Source organism: Oryza glaberrima, chromosome 8, assembly GCF_000147395.1.
Source record: "Oryza glaberrima chromosome 8, OglaRS2, whole genome shotgun sequence".
Classification (NCBI taxonomy): Eukaryota; Viridiplantae; Streptophyta; class Magnoliopsida; order Poales; family Poaceae; genus Oryza; species Oryza glaberrima.
Genome location: NC_068333.1, coordinates 13,271,392 through 13,283,568, shown reverse-complemented (window position 1 = coordinate 13,283,568; position 12,177 = coordinate 13,271,392). Strand labels below are relative to the sequence as shown.

At 36.0% G+C, this 12,177-nt stretch overlaps 2 long non-coding RNA genes across 2 annotated transcripts; both read left to right on the top strand.

Annotated features, from left to right (window-relative positions):
* Positions 1 to 626: 626 nt before the first annotated feature.
* Positions 627 to 2,140, top strand: LOC127783178 (uncharacterized). Its single transcript, XR_008019252.1, has 4 exons — positions 627 to 745; positions 865 to 930; positions 1,684 to 1,777; positions 1,885 to 2,140. It is a non-coding gene; the product is annotated as an uncharacterized LOC127783178 (long non-coding RNA).
* A 5,045-nt stretch (positions 2,141 to 7,185) lies between these two features.
* On the top strand, positions 7,186 to 9,779 carry LOC127783179 (uncharacterized). Its single transcript, XR_008019253.1, has 3 exons — positions 7,186 to 7,275; positions 9,002 to 9,112; positions 9,204 to 9,779. It is a non-coding gene; the product is annotated as an uncharacterized LOC127783179 (long non-coding RNA).
* Positions 9,780 to 12,177: the final 2,398 nt, after the last annotated feature.

Here is a 12,177-nt window from a genome sequence, read left to right as displayed (position 1 = left end):
GGTAGCTGCGCCCTTGAATTAAATCAGGAGGAATAACGCAGGAAAATGCCTCATCATCATCTCCCGCATGCAGTCGAGAGATCGTTGAGCAAAACCGACTTAAGGCTAGCTAGCTAGGTGAACAACGCGCGCGAAACCTGCAAAAGTGATCATTTCTGTGGCATTTAATTTAATTTGTCAGTCTGGAAATTTTGTTGTCATTTCCATGGCAGGTTGTAGACATAGTTCTTCTAGAGAAATACTCCATATATCATTCTTCCACACTCAAATTTCTGCGTCAGTAAATTTCTCTCCAAGCCAGCTGCTATGAAATTCCTGATTGTCCCGAGTGCTATCTAACACAAAATAAACCACACGTCGATCTGTTTACAATGGCATTAATTAATAACAACGCGGCTACTCCCGATCACAAGAAAATGCAACATATACCAGTTCTCCTAAACATGTTAATGAAAATTAAGAAAGATGGCAAACACAGAAGAACACAAGCATTTGCATCTTCCATGACTATTCCAGTGTATTTTCCCATGCACATTGATCGTAATTGCTTAGGATTAAGGTTATACGTACTCGCCTCTCGCCTATATATATTGCACATACATAAACGAAAACAAAACTGTCACAGCTCCAAGGCAATCCTTCTAGCAAAAAGTTTTCCTTTATTTTTCAATCAATCGATTGAGTTTATTTTTTTCTCAAGGAGATCCCAGCTGCAAGAGGAACAAGATGCCCGCCCAGGCAACGGGTATACATATGAAGCTATACACATGAGCTTCCAAGCTTATGCGCATAGACTCATTTTGTTCTTCAGTAGTTTCTTTCAGCATTTGGTTTAATTAACCATAGTATGTATTATTCATGCAGGAAGTAGTAAGCGCGTGCCTTCTGTAGGTGGGGGCAAAGAACGTGAAGTGTTGAAGATAGATTCGGGTTAGTGCTTACTGCTTAAAACTCGTTCGAGAAAAAATTCAGGCAATTAACTTATCGCCTGGTTTCTTTCAAAAAAAATAAAATTAATCGCCTGGTTTCTTTCAAAATAATATATTTTATACAAATTATTTTTTCTGCTTTTATGCTTTTCTTTTGGGCCAAAAAAAAATCTCCGGTGTTATATCCTCCACTTCAAATTACTTGTTGTATCTAACTTTGACAATTAGTTTCTAAAATTTCATCTGCAGGTTTAACATCATAAGATTTATGTTTTCAGATTTATGATGAGAAATATTTTCATAATATATAGTTTGCATGTTTTTAAACCATATGAATCTTAAAATCTAAATCTAATAGTGTCAACGTTAGAAATGGTTAACTTAGGAGAAAGCCAAAAAAAATTGAAACGTTGAGAATATTTACTTCTTTTTCATATTATGGACAGACCCGATCGATTTTTTCTCAGACTGAACAAATTAATTGTCGCAGCACTTCTATTCTGTCTACGAAATCTGAAAATATATGTACTCGTTCGAGTCTTTTTGTACAGTGTGCTCTGCAAAATGTTTTTTGAAAACTCCATGCATAGACAACTTATGCATGCATGCGTGTATATATAAACCGTGAGGTGAGAGTAAATTCTAGCTAAAGCAGTAAGTTAATTATCAATATATATGGTGATGGTATTATTGCATGGATGCATATATACAATATGAGATGTAAGACATTTCTTTTGCTGTGTACGCCATGCAGAAACTAAATCTAACCAGCCGCCGACCAAGAAAGCTTCGAGTAAACCTGCTCCGAAGAAGAACGATAAAGTTCAGGGTGGAGGCAAGGGAAAAAAGTAAGCTAATTAACCGGGTGTCCATCTCCTGCAGCTCACACAAATTTACGTTACGTTGCAGCTTGTGAGAAACGCACCAATTAACATATGTGCTTTTTTTTCATCAGGTAATTAATTAAGAGCTTATACAAGAGAGAAGGTCACAAAGCCACAATGAAGTAGAATATCAGGATTGTCTACTGCATTTACATTAATTTGTCTGTAACTGGTGTATCCATTTCGGAGCATATAGTATGTAATTTACTAGTAGTCAAGGTCACCACAGTATTTTATTTTTTTATTTTTATTTCATTTTGGTCTGTATATAATACATTGGTTAATATATGTTCATTCCATATCAGTCCAGTTAATGAGAAATAATGTAGAGCACATATTATTGTTGATATATATTGAACCTTCGGAGTGTTGGATTCTTATTTTGAGATCTCCAATAACAATCATCATGTTAATGAAAAATAATGTACATATATAGCACATATTGCTGAATTCTTTTGACAGCCCGAGGAGGAAAACATAATTGTGTACTCTCTTCAATTTTCAGAATATATCCATTTCTTCTGTAATGGGTCTGTGCAGACGTACATAGAACCAAGAGCGACCATCACTCATGAGTATCTAAAATAATGCATTTAGCACATACAAAATTGCATATGAGATAAATTCTTGCATTTAGTTACCAGAAAATGGTCCGAAGTGCAATTATTAGTTGGTCTAATCATGTTTTCTGATTAAAAAAGGTATCTAGTCAATTACTCCATTGTCCAAAAAGATTTGAGCTGTCCTTAATCAACCTGGATGATTTTGACCAATTATACTTCCTAGCATTTTATTCTTTGGGGAGGTATAATAAACTCGAGCATTTGCTAGCTATTCCCACTAGTATAGGAACAATTTTTCCAAACAACCAAAATGGATTTTCATGTGCGGGTCTCTGGCCCGTCTCACCAAAAGCCTGTGAAAATTATCATTTTTCCATGTAGGTGGTGCTTAAACTGGCCATCTACGAAAATAAAAAATCGCAAAATAAATCCCCAAAAACCCTAGATCCGCCACCTAGGCCATCGTCGTCGCCGTCGAGGTCATCGTTGTCGCGGGGGAGGGCAGTTACCGTCAGATCGGCCATTTGGGGGGGGGGGGGGGGGCGCCGCCCCAAGATCCGGGTGGGGAAAGCTTCCGCGCCTGATTCGTGTGGGGGACGGCCACCTCCGTCCTTGCGTGTTTCCTCCACCCTCCCCCGCCACCCGAGCCCTCCACCATCATCGGGAGAGGGGAGAGGGGAGATGAGGTGTGGGAGAGAAGACGAGGAAGGTGCCGTTGCCACCACCGGAAGGGAGGAGAGGGGAGAGGAGGCCAGGAAAGGAGTGGGAGAGGAGTTTCGGTGGGAGAGAGAGAGAGAGAGAGAGATGGGGAGGAGAGTGCGTGGAGAGAGAGAAAGGAAGGGAGAATAAAAAATGAGAGGGGCGATTTTGAATGCGAGTGAGTTAAGAGGCCCGCTTGGAAAAATTGATTTTTTTTTCATGGGTCTTTTTAAGGAGCCGTATACGAAAATAGGGGTCAATGTTTGCAAATGCGGCCACTTATGGCCAATCTACAACCTATTGGGGTGCTCATCGAAAAAAATAATTTATGTAATAGTGTTCCTTCGTCCACAAATATAAACCACCTATGGATTTTCTTTTGAAGAGAGTAAGGATCAAAGGCAAATAGCTTAGTATCACACGCCCCTATGTCGGAGTATAGAAATCCTCGAGCGGGGAAGCTTGGCACTCCCCCTAGAAAAGTTTGGCCATGGTGCTATACTTGAGCTCGGGATCTGGACTGATCGTGGAAGAAAACAATGACCACAGTCGAGCATACAGGTTCGAGCCGCATTGATGCGTAATACCCTACTCCTTTGATGTGTACTATGGATTGATGAGATGTTTTACAATGAAGAATACAGAGAAAACTAAGTCCAAAGGCAATGAATCGTGCGCACTTAACTTCTAGGTGGTTGAGAACTATAAAACTCAAACCCCTCTCACGGTGGTATGGATCCTCCTATTATACATGAAGGGTAGTCCACAATACAATTGCATGCATGGAGTTGGGGTGGGTCCACTCTTACTACTTTGGGTATGTTGCTAACTCTTGTCAATGTCCCTCCAAGCAAACCGCCCAGATGTGATGGTTTCACCCACCGTCTGACAAGTGAGGCAAGGTGCAAGAAAGTCTTCTCCCAGGTCTGACAGACCCACCAGTCAGCCTCTGTGATGGGCCGAAGTGGGCCTGCAAGCCAGTTGCAGAGGGTGTGCCGTTAAGCCCCCCCCCCCCCCTCCCCCCTTTTCTTCGGTCGACATGGGCGTGCAAAGTGCGCCATGCGGCGCTACGACTCTTGTGGTGAGGGTGAGTTGTACCCTAACTCACTCTTCAATGTGATTAATACTGAGCACGGGCTAAACAAAGCATTTATGTTGGATAGAGTCCTCTGAGGAGAGCTCGGGGTAGGGGGTCCATCGTCGGTCGATCTGTGTTTTCTTCTCAGGTGGCAGCTTTGCTCGGGACCAGCATGTGCTCAGGGCACACGTGTCCACCCCTGTTGCCCAATGTAGAGTTCCTTGTTGGATTGGACAACCTTATCAAAGATGTCGATGATGGAGAAGGTAATGATGAATATAACATCTTCGACACCTTGAATTGGACAACCTTCTCGAAGATGTCGATGATGGAGAATTTAATGATAAATGTGAGGATGTTGATGGTTGTATGTAAAATCTTCTTAGTACCTTGAAAATGTAGATCTTTTTGGTCTCAGTGGGGCCCATGGTATCCCGAGGAGGACGGGGGGATGGGCCCCTAGTCCCATCTCTGACACCTTCATTAAATAAGACTAAAATGGAAAACAAATTATATTTGTGAATCACAAATTTCAAACTATGAATCTTATATTTGTGGACAAATAATGAAATAGTAAATAATCATGTACTTTGTAATTGGACTAATTAATCGTGTGTGTCTATGACGTAGTATTTTACACACTACAACGTGCGTTCAGTCTTACGGTTCATTGGAATGCAGCAATTTTTTTAAGACTTTAACAATAATTAATTAGTTAAATTCCTGCAAACTTCCTCCGTTCTAAAGATGCCATAATTGTGACATTATTGAATAGAATTGACTAACTATATTTTTATGTTAATATTTTTTTGCCAATTGGTTCAGATCAAAAAGTTACCACGGTCCTTACGTATCATTATTTAGAACCATACTTAATTCTCTCTCTCTGTTTCATATTATAAAATATTTTAGCTTTTCTCTAAGTCAAATTTGTCTAAGTTTAATAAAATTTACATCTACAACACTAAATTAGTTTTATTAAGTCTAACATTGAATAAATATTTTATAGTACGTTTGTTTTTTTAGAAAAAATATGGCTATGCTTTTTTATAAATTTGATCAAATTTTTAAAAATGACTAAAGAATTTTTTTAAACATCTTATAATGTAAGAGAGAGAGAGAGAGAGAGAGAGAGAGAGAGAGAGAGTACTGTTATATATCCTGTAATGGCCACACAGCCTTACACGCTTGCATGCACTCCCGTCTAATTTACAATGAAGGAGTCAAGTTTTTCTTTCTTGGCAAGGAATTAAAGAGTCAAATTACAAGCACCGACCTAGCTAGTTCGAAATTTTGACCCGGTCAGTGCATGAGTTACGTCCGAGGACGTAGAAATTGACGAGAAATTAGTGATGAAACAATATGAAGATCGGCACACGCTTTAATTTAATTCACGGCAATGCTTGAAGACAAGCGATCGAGTTAAATTAGTGGTTCGATCGGTAGGCGACCGAGCTTATATTAATCGGCCATATATTGGACCAGGCAAATTAATGGCGACCTCATCAACAGTTAACTACACTAGCTTGGAAATTTCAACGAGGCCATCTAGATTTATAGCCTGCACCTGCAGCGAGCATATGAAGATATTTGCCAAGAACGTAACCATCAGAGATTATTTACCTGCAGTTGCAACTGAAATCAAGTTGGAAGCAGGGTTTTACTATTTCGTTTTCTAGCAAAATTTAATTTCGGTACTTTTTGACAGATATTACTTGGAAGTTTAACATATCTTGAATCAATTTAAGAAATTTTGATCAAATTCACAAAAAATTAAAAAGAAAAAAGAAATTTCCGGGCGAGATATATATGCTTGCCGGTAAGGAGCGAAATTTCAAAAATTCGTTCCGAAATTGCAATCTCTGATTAGAAGTTCTGCATTGTTTGCACTCTGCAACAACTACGCGCATTCAGGAACAAATCATGCACATGCCTGCTGCCGATCTGTTCGTCTTCATGTGTATATATATATACTATATATTAGCATGTCTGAATGAATTAATGAGTCCAAGTTTTAGTTAAATTTGTAGCCAGGGCGGTTGATCGATCGACGAGCTCTGCCTACGTATGGCTTGAACTGAATCGAAGACAGGAATAACGCAGGAAAATACCTCATATTCTTCAGGATGGTCGAGAGATCGCTCAGTAAATTAACCTCCTGTACAAAAAATTCAAGGGTAGTTAGATGAAGAACGCGAAACCAGTCCAGTCAATCAAATAGTTTAGCCGGTAATTTACATTGTCATAGCCATGGCTGTACAAATAATTCCTATTGAAAATTACTTGATATTCAAATACATTGCACTATATGCGTATGGAAAGGCATACATGATGCATGCCTTTCCATGCCTGAACAAATCCCTGAATGCCTTTCCATGCCTGAACAAATCCCTGAATGCCTCAAGAGCTAACAAGCTAACACAAACCAACTTATGTATAGGTTACAATATAAAAACATATGTATGCAATACCACTACTTGATTATCTGTCTTCTTAAATATATATCTGGGGTTGAAATATTAATAGCAAGTTATGTAAGATGGGTTCAAACAAGGGACAGACACAAACACTACTTGATTATCTGTCTTCTTAAATATATATACATCTGGGGTTGAAATATTAATAGTAAGTTATGTAAGATGGGTTCAAACAAGGGACAGACACAAGAGAGCATCACCATCTTCCATGACTATTCCAGCGTATTTCATAAGAACATTGATCGTGAATTACCGTAGGGTTTTGGGATACTTTGCCTATATAAGGCGCTCATATACATAGCCCAAAATGACACAGCTCCAAAAAGCTAGCTAGCAGAAAACTCACACGAACACCTTATCAATTAACGATTTAATTGATTGAGGTTTTCTCCACTGAGATCCCTAACTGCAAAATGGCCGATCAGAAAAAATACATGGCATCGGGTATATTATCTTCCAAACTTATGTGCATATATATGTTGTGTTTGCAAGCATTTGCTCTCTAATCATGCCTATATATATGTGTGTGTATATTGTTCATGCATGCAGGACTTAGTCCTGAGATTAAGCTTAAGATGGGTGGCAACAGACCACGCAAAGAGTATCAACCTCAGAAGAATGGCCAGCAAACGACAACTGATCCTGGTTAGTTACCGGGTATCTATAACTATGTATTACGGATATAATACAGTATTTACATACCTAGCATGAGCTAACGTTAATAGTATTTCAAAGTTTTATCATGTGTCCTGTGCATCACATGGCCTCTACGTGGATTTGCCCCTGGTTCTTTGATTTAGTGATCAATCTAATTAATTATCTGGTCATATAAAAACATCGGCAATTAATTCACCCTTCAGTTTAATTTTTTTCAAATTAATGTTAAGTTTTTTTTTACACCAATTAATGTTAAGTTTGAATGTATATAAATCATGTTTCTTTTGCTTGTGTTGTTTTCGTGGCCCGGAAATATTTCGCAAGTGCTTATGGAGGGTTTCTTCATGTTAGTCGAGTAATATTATTAAATATAAATGATTCCGTGCAAGCAACAAAGACAAGGCCGCCGACATATATAAATAAAGTTCACGAGATAATTTTATCGAGCTGATCATAGCGAGAATTGCACTAATATAAGGCATAATTTCTCCATTTTGAAAATCTGTTGACAATGGCCACATTTAAGGCCAAACACATAAGCTTTCTGATGGATAACAGCAGTTGAAACAGATCCCAACATTACAAGGCTTAGTTTCCATTTTTCTCCTAATATTCAAGTATTTTAAATACACATAACTATCATACCAAAATAATTATAATATCAAATGTCTAAACTGAGGGATTATTGGAAACTTTTTGGCCCTAGGGCTAGCATCCCATAACTAAATTATTATACATATAACTTCCATAGATAAGGTTAGCATAAAAAGTTTTGAATGATGTGACTATAACTTCCAGCCAGAGTATCAACTCAGGCCGAGTTTAGTTCCCATCTTTTTCTTTAAACTTCCAACTTTTTCATCACATCAAAACTTTCCTACACATATAAATTTTCAACTTTTTTCTTCAAACATCCAATTTTAGCGTGAAACTAAACACAACCTCAGTGTCATTTAATCATGTCCGTGCACACCAGGGTTTGAACCCCAACTATAACAGAAACCTTACTTAGCGATACTTTTCTAGAGGCGATTTACGATTTAATAATTGCATGTAAAGTCAGCTGTTCTGTTGTATAGAGACTTTTAGAGACATTAAAAATCACCTAGAATACTTTTATCCTAGATTCACCTTAGAGATAGTTAGCACATTTTGCTAAATTCTTTTGAAGATGCGTCTTTTTAGCATTTTATAATTTGCCTCATATATAGAGACATTTTCTGTAGGCGTCAACTCCATAGAGAAACTTATTTTGTGCTTAATTTATGCTAAGAAACAAGATACAAGTAACATCAGGCACATAATAATTAAGAATGGCATTATGGAAATGCCTCTTCATTTATAGACGTAAAAAAGAAGAAAATTTGGGAAACACCACTGCAGAGATATATACACTAGTTGCAAAATAAAATCGTATGTGAAGATGACATGTAGGGCCTGGACCCATATGTCAATGACAAATACAATCGTACTGTGTCCAATTCTGTGTTTTTTTTATGGTATTGAGCAAATTAAAAAATGTTGTTTTTAGAGAAAATTCATTAGATTGCACTTATGAGACATTCTACGGATTACAAAGTATTTTCAAAATGGATCTATAGTATATAGTACTAGAAAGAACGTCTCTACAAATCATCTTTGTATGAGTTATTTTGCTTTAGTTTTGTATTACTTTGCAATAATACTAATTCGGTTTTTGCTTAAAAAAATGAAGCATATGGAGCTCTCGTCAGGCCAGTTGAACCACCGAAGTCGTGGGATAACACAAAAAAGAACAAGTTGCCTTTCAACCCTTCAACTAATCACGATAATGGAACTTCGAATGGTAACATTTTTTATCTCATAATCATCATTTGCTCTTGTGTGCACGCGCACACTTTTCTTTCTTATTTGCAAATTATTTTTCATTTTTGCAGGCACTACGAATTCACGTCGATAAAATTGAGGTCATCTAGTTGTCTCCGATGCTAGCTGAAGACTATATGCATATAAGCTCACTGCTCAAAGCTCGTGTGAATAAATAAAGGTGTAATATATAGGAGCTACAAATAAAGGTTATGAAAAAAATTTCTAGACAACAGATGCATTTATTATAGTATACTCAATAAAATTTGTACTCATCCTTATCAGGATGTATCAGACCCTTATGCACATGTTAATTTCTTTTAGGAGTCATACACATACATAAATAAAGTTGGACAACCCTATGTAAATAGCTGCTGATGAATTTATTCATTCTTGTACATATTTTTGTATGTATGTATGTATATGTATATGTGTTTATATATATACATATATATATATATATATATGTATATATATATTGTGTTCTTGGTTGCTTCTTTCTTCCATGATATGTAATTTAGTAAATTTTGCCAAAAACAATAAGTGAAAATATACTCGTAAAATACTAAATTGACAATTTCAACTGCTGTGTTTTCTGTGGTATCAATGTTATAGTTGGTTTTAGGATTTTTTTTTCTGTTTTTTAAACTTTTTCAAGAAAATAAAAAATAATCATACACATGTATATCGTATTATATTTCTAGATTTAAACTTTTTTTTGTCATGCATGTAGTTGGCTATATCATATATACTGTTGAAAGGTACATATAGTAATAATAAGAAGAGGTTATTTAACAAAACCGCCAATAATCTATTATATACGAAAAGTCCATTAAACTTCCTACAAACACTCTCGTATTGCCACATAGGACCCTATAAACACTTCCATACCGCCACATGGCACCGTAATAAAATAAATAAATATGACCATCGATTTTCATTTAAATCAGTGGACCCATTATTTTATATGGTTAGATCTCCGTTAAAGAAAACATCCCTCCGTCTCCATCTCTATGTGGAATGCACACGTAGAACATACAACGTAAGTATGCTGTCCTCCGTTCCTTTGCTTTGTTTATCCCCAAAATAACAAAAACTAAAATTATTTTTAATTATGGAAAAAAAACTCACAGATTGATTTCGGTCTAGCTAGCTCTTCCTTTGTCCCTTTATATCTATTGTATACTGAAAGTCCATTAAATATTCTATAAATGTTTTTAATGTCACATTCTATAAGCTCTCGGTGATCCATTATTTTAGTACATTGGATAAATTAATAATTATATATAACTTAAAATGATGGGCCATTAGATCTATTAAAAAACAAAGGATGATTAATGATTTGATGCTTCTATAAATTATTAAATGATATATGTTTGACTTATAATTTAAAAGAACAATAATGAATACTTAGATAGCTAAATGATCATATTATATATAATTTTTAATGTATTTGAACTGTTGTTTTTATAATTAGATCTATAAATAAATTCATATCCATATTACCCATATTTTGCTGTATAAAAAAATTAAATACATAATTTGAATAGATATTTCTTCTTTGCATGGCAACCAAATAACACCCATTTTAAATTTGTTTGAAATGTTCTTTTGTTTAGTTTTATTTATAACTAAATAAGAAAATCAGGATCTACATTACTCATATTTTGCTATATGAAATTGGAAATACATAATTTGAACATAGACCAACAATCAAACAACAATGAGAACACTAAAAAAACTAACAATATTTATTATGTCATCCTAAATTATTCTACATAATACTCCCTCCGTTTACTTTTGATCATCTTATTTTGGCTTGACACTAAGACCAAAGGAAAATAAACATGCTTATAACTCTATAAGCCCAGGCTCTTATCAGCTAGCCAACGGGCCTGCATGCCTCGGCCCACAATTAAAGCTGGATGCATGCGACCGCGGAACGAATAGGAGGCGGTTGCCGCGTGGTGAAAATCGAATCTGTTGCCTCGCATGGCAGAAAAGGAAGGAGCGATTGATCTCTTGAGGGCGAATTAACTCCGCGAGAAAACTTAATCGACGCGCGTATGGGAACCAAGAAGACCGACACAAATGGGATGATCAAAACTGTAAAATCGATTTTCTGAAATGTGACGATCAAAAGTAAATGGAGGGAGTATAAATTAGAAAAATATGGAGTCACTATGTGTCATAGCGCTATTAAGTCACCATATGTCACATTTGAAAATTAGAAAAAACTTAGAAATTAAAAGGAAAGCACAAAACATCTTATCATCGGTTTTCACTTAAATTTTTTTCAGCCATTAAATCTACTTATTGAAAAATCATAACCTGTGATATGTCACGCCTTAAAAATTAAAAAACAAATATAGTAATCTGAGAAAAAAAAACATTTGGTCATCAACTAAATCATTTAGAAAAAGAGAGTCACCCCAATCTGCGCAAAGCACTACTCAACCTTTCTTTTCCCTCTGTGGCTGGAGCCTATGCTCTTCATTCTTGGCCTCATTTTTTTTAGCTATCAAACTGTAAGAAACAATCAATAATTACAATTATAAGTTATACGTCTGATTTCTAATTCAATTGTTGGAGTCAAACCAGTAATATAAGGTTCATGTGCCTATATTATACCATATAAGAAATATAAGATTTGGGCATAGTTGACCCATGCACTTGGCGTGTAATCCAAATAGCACCAAAATATTATAATAAGTTGTCAACATATATTACGTCATTATACGCCAGTATACAAACATACATGGCTAAACTCTACGAATTTTATGCAAACAAAAATTATAAATCCAAGTATGAAACATTAATTTTTGTTGATGGAAAACACCCTTCTACTTTTGCATGTCATCCAAATGATAAAAAACGATGAAACAATTCAACAACACAGGTTGCACTATCATATATTATTTTTACAAACACGCAAAACCAAATTAGATATACAATGACTAAGAAAAAAATAGCTCACATGTAAATAGTCCAAGCCATTGAATAAAAAATTTAGAGGAACACACACCATTGGTCTTTTACATGTCA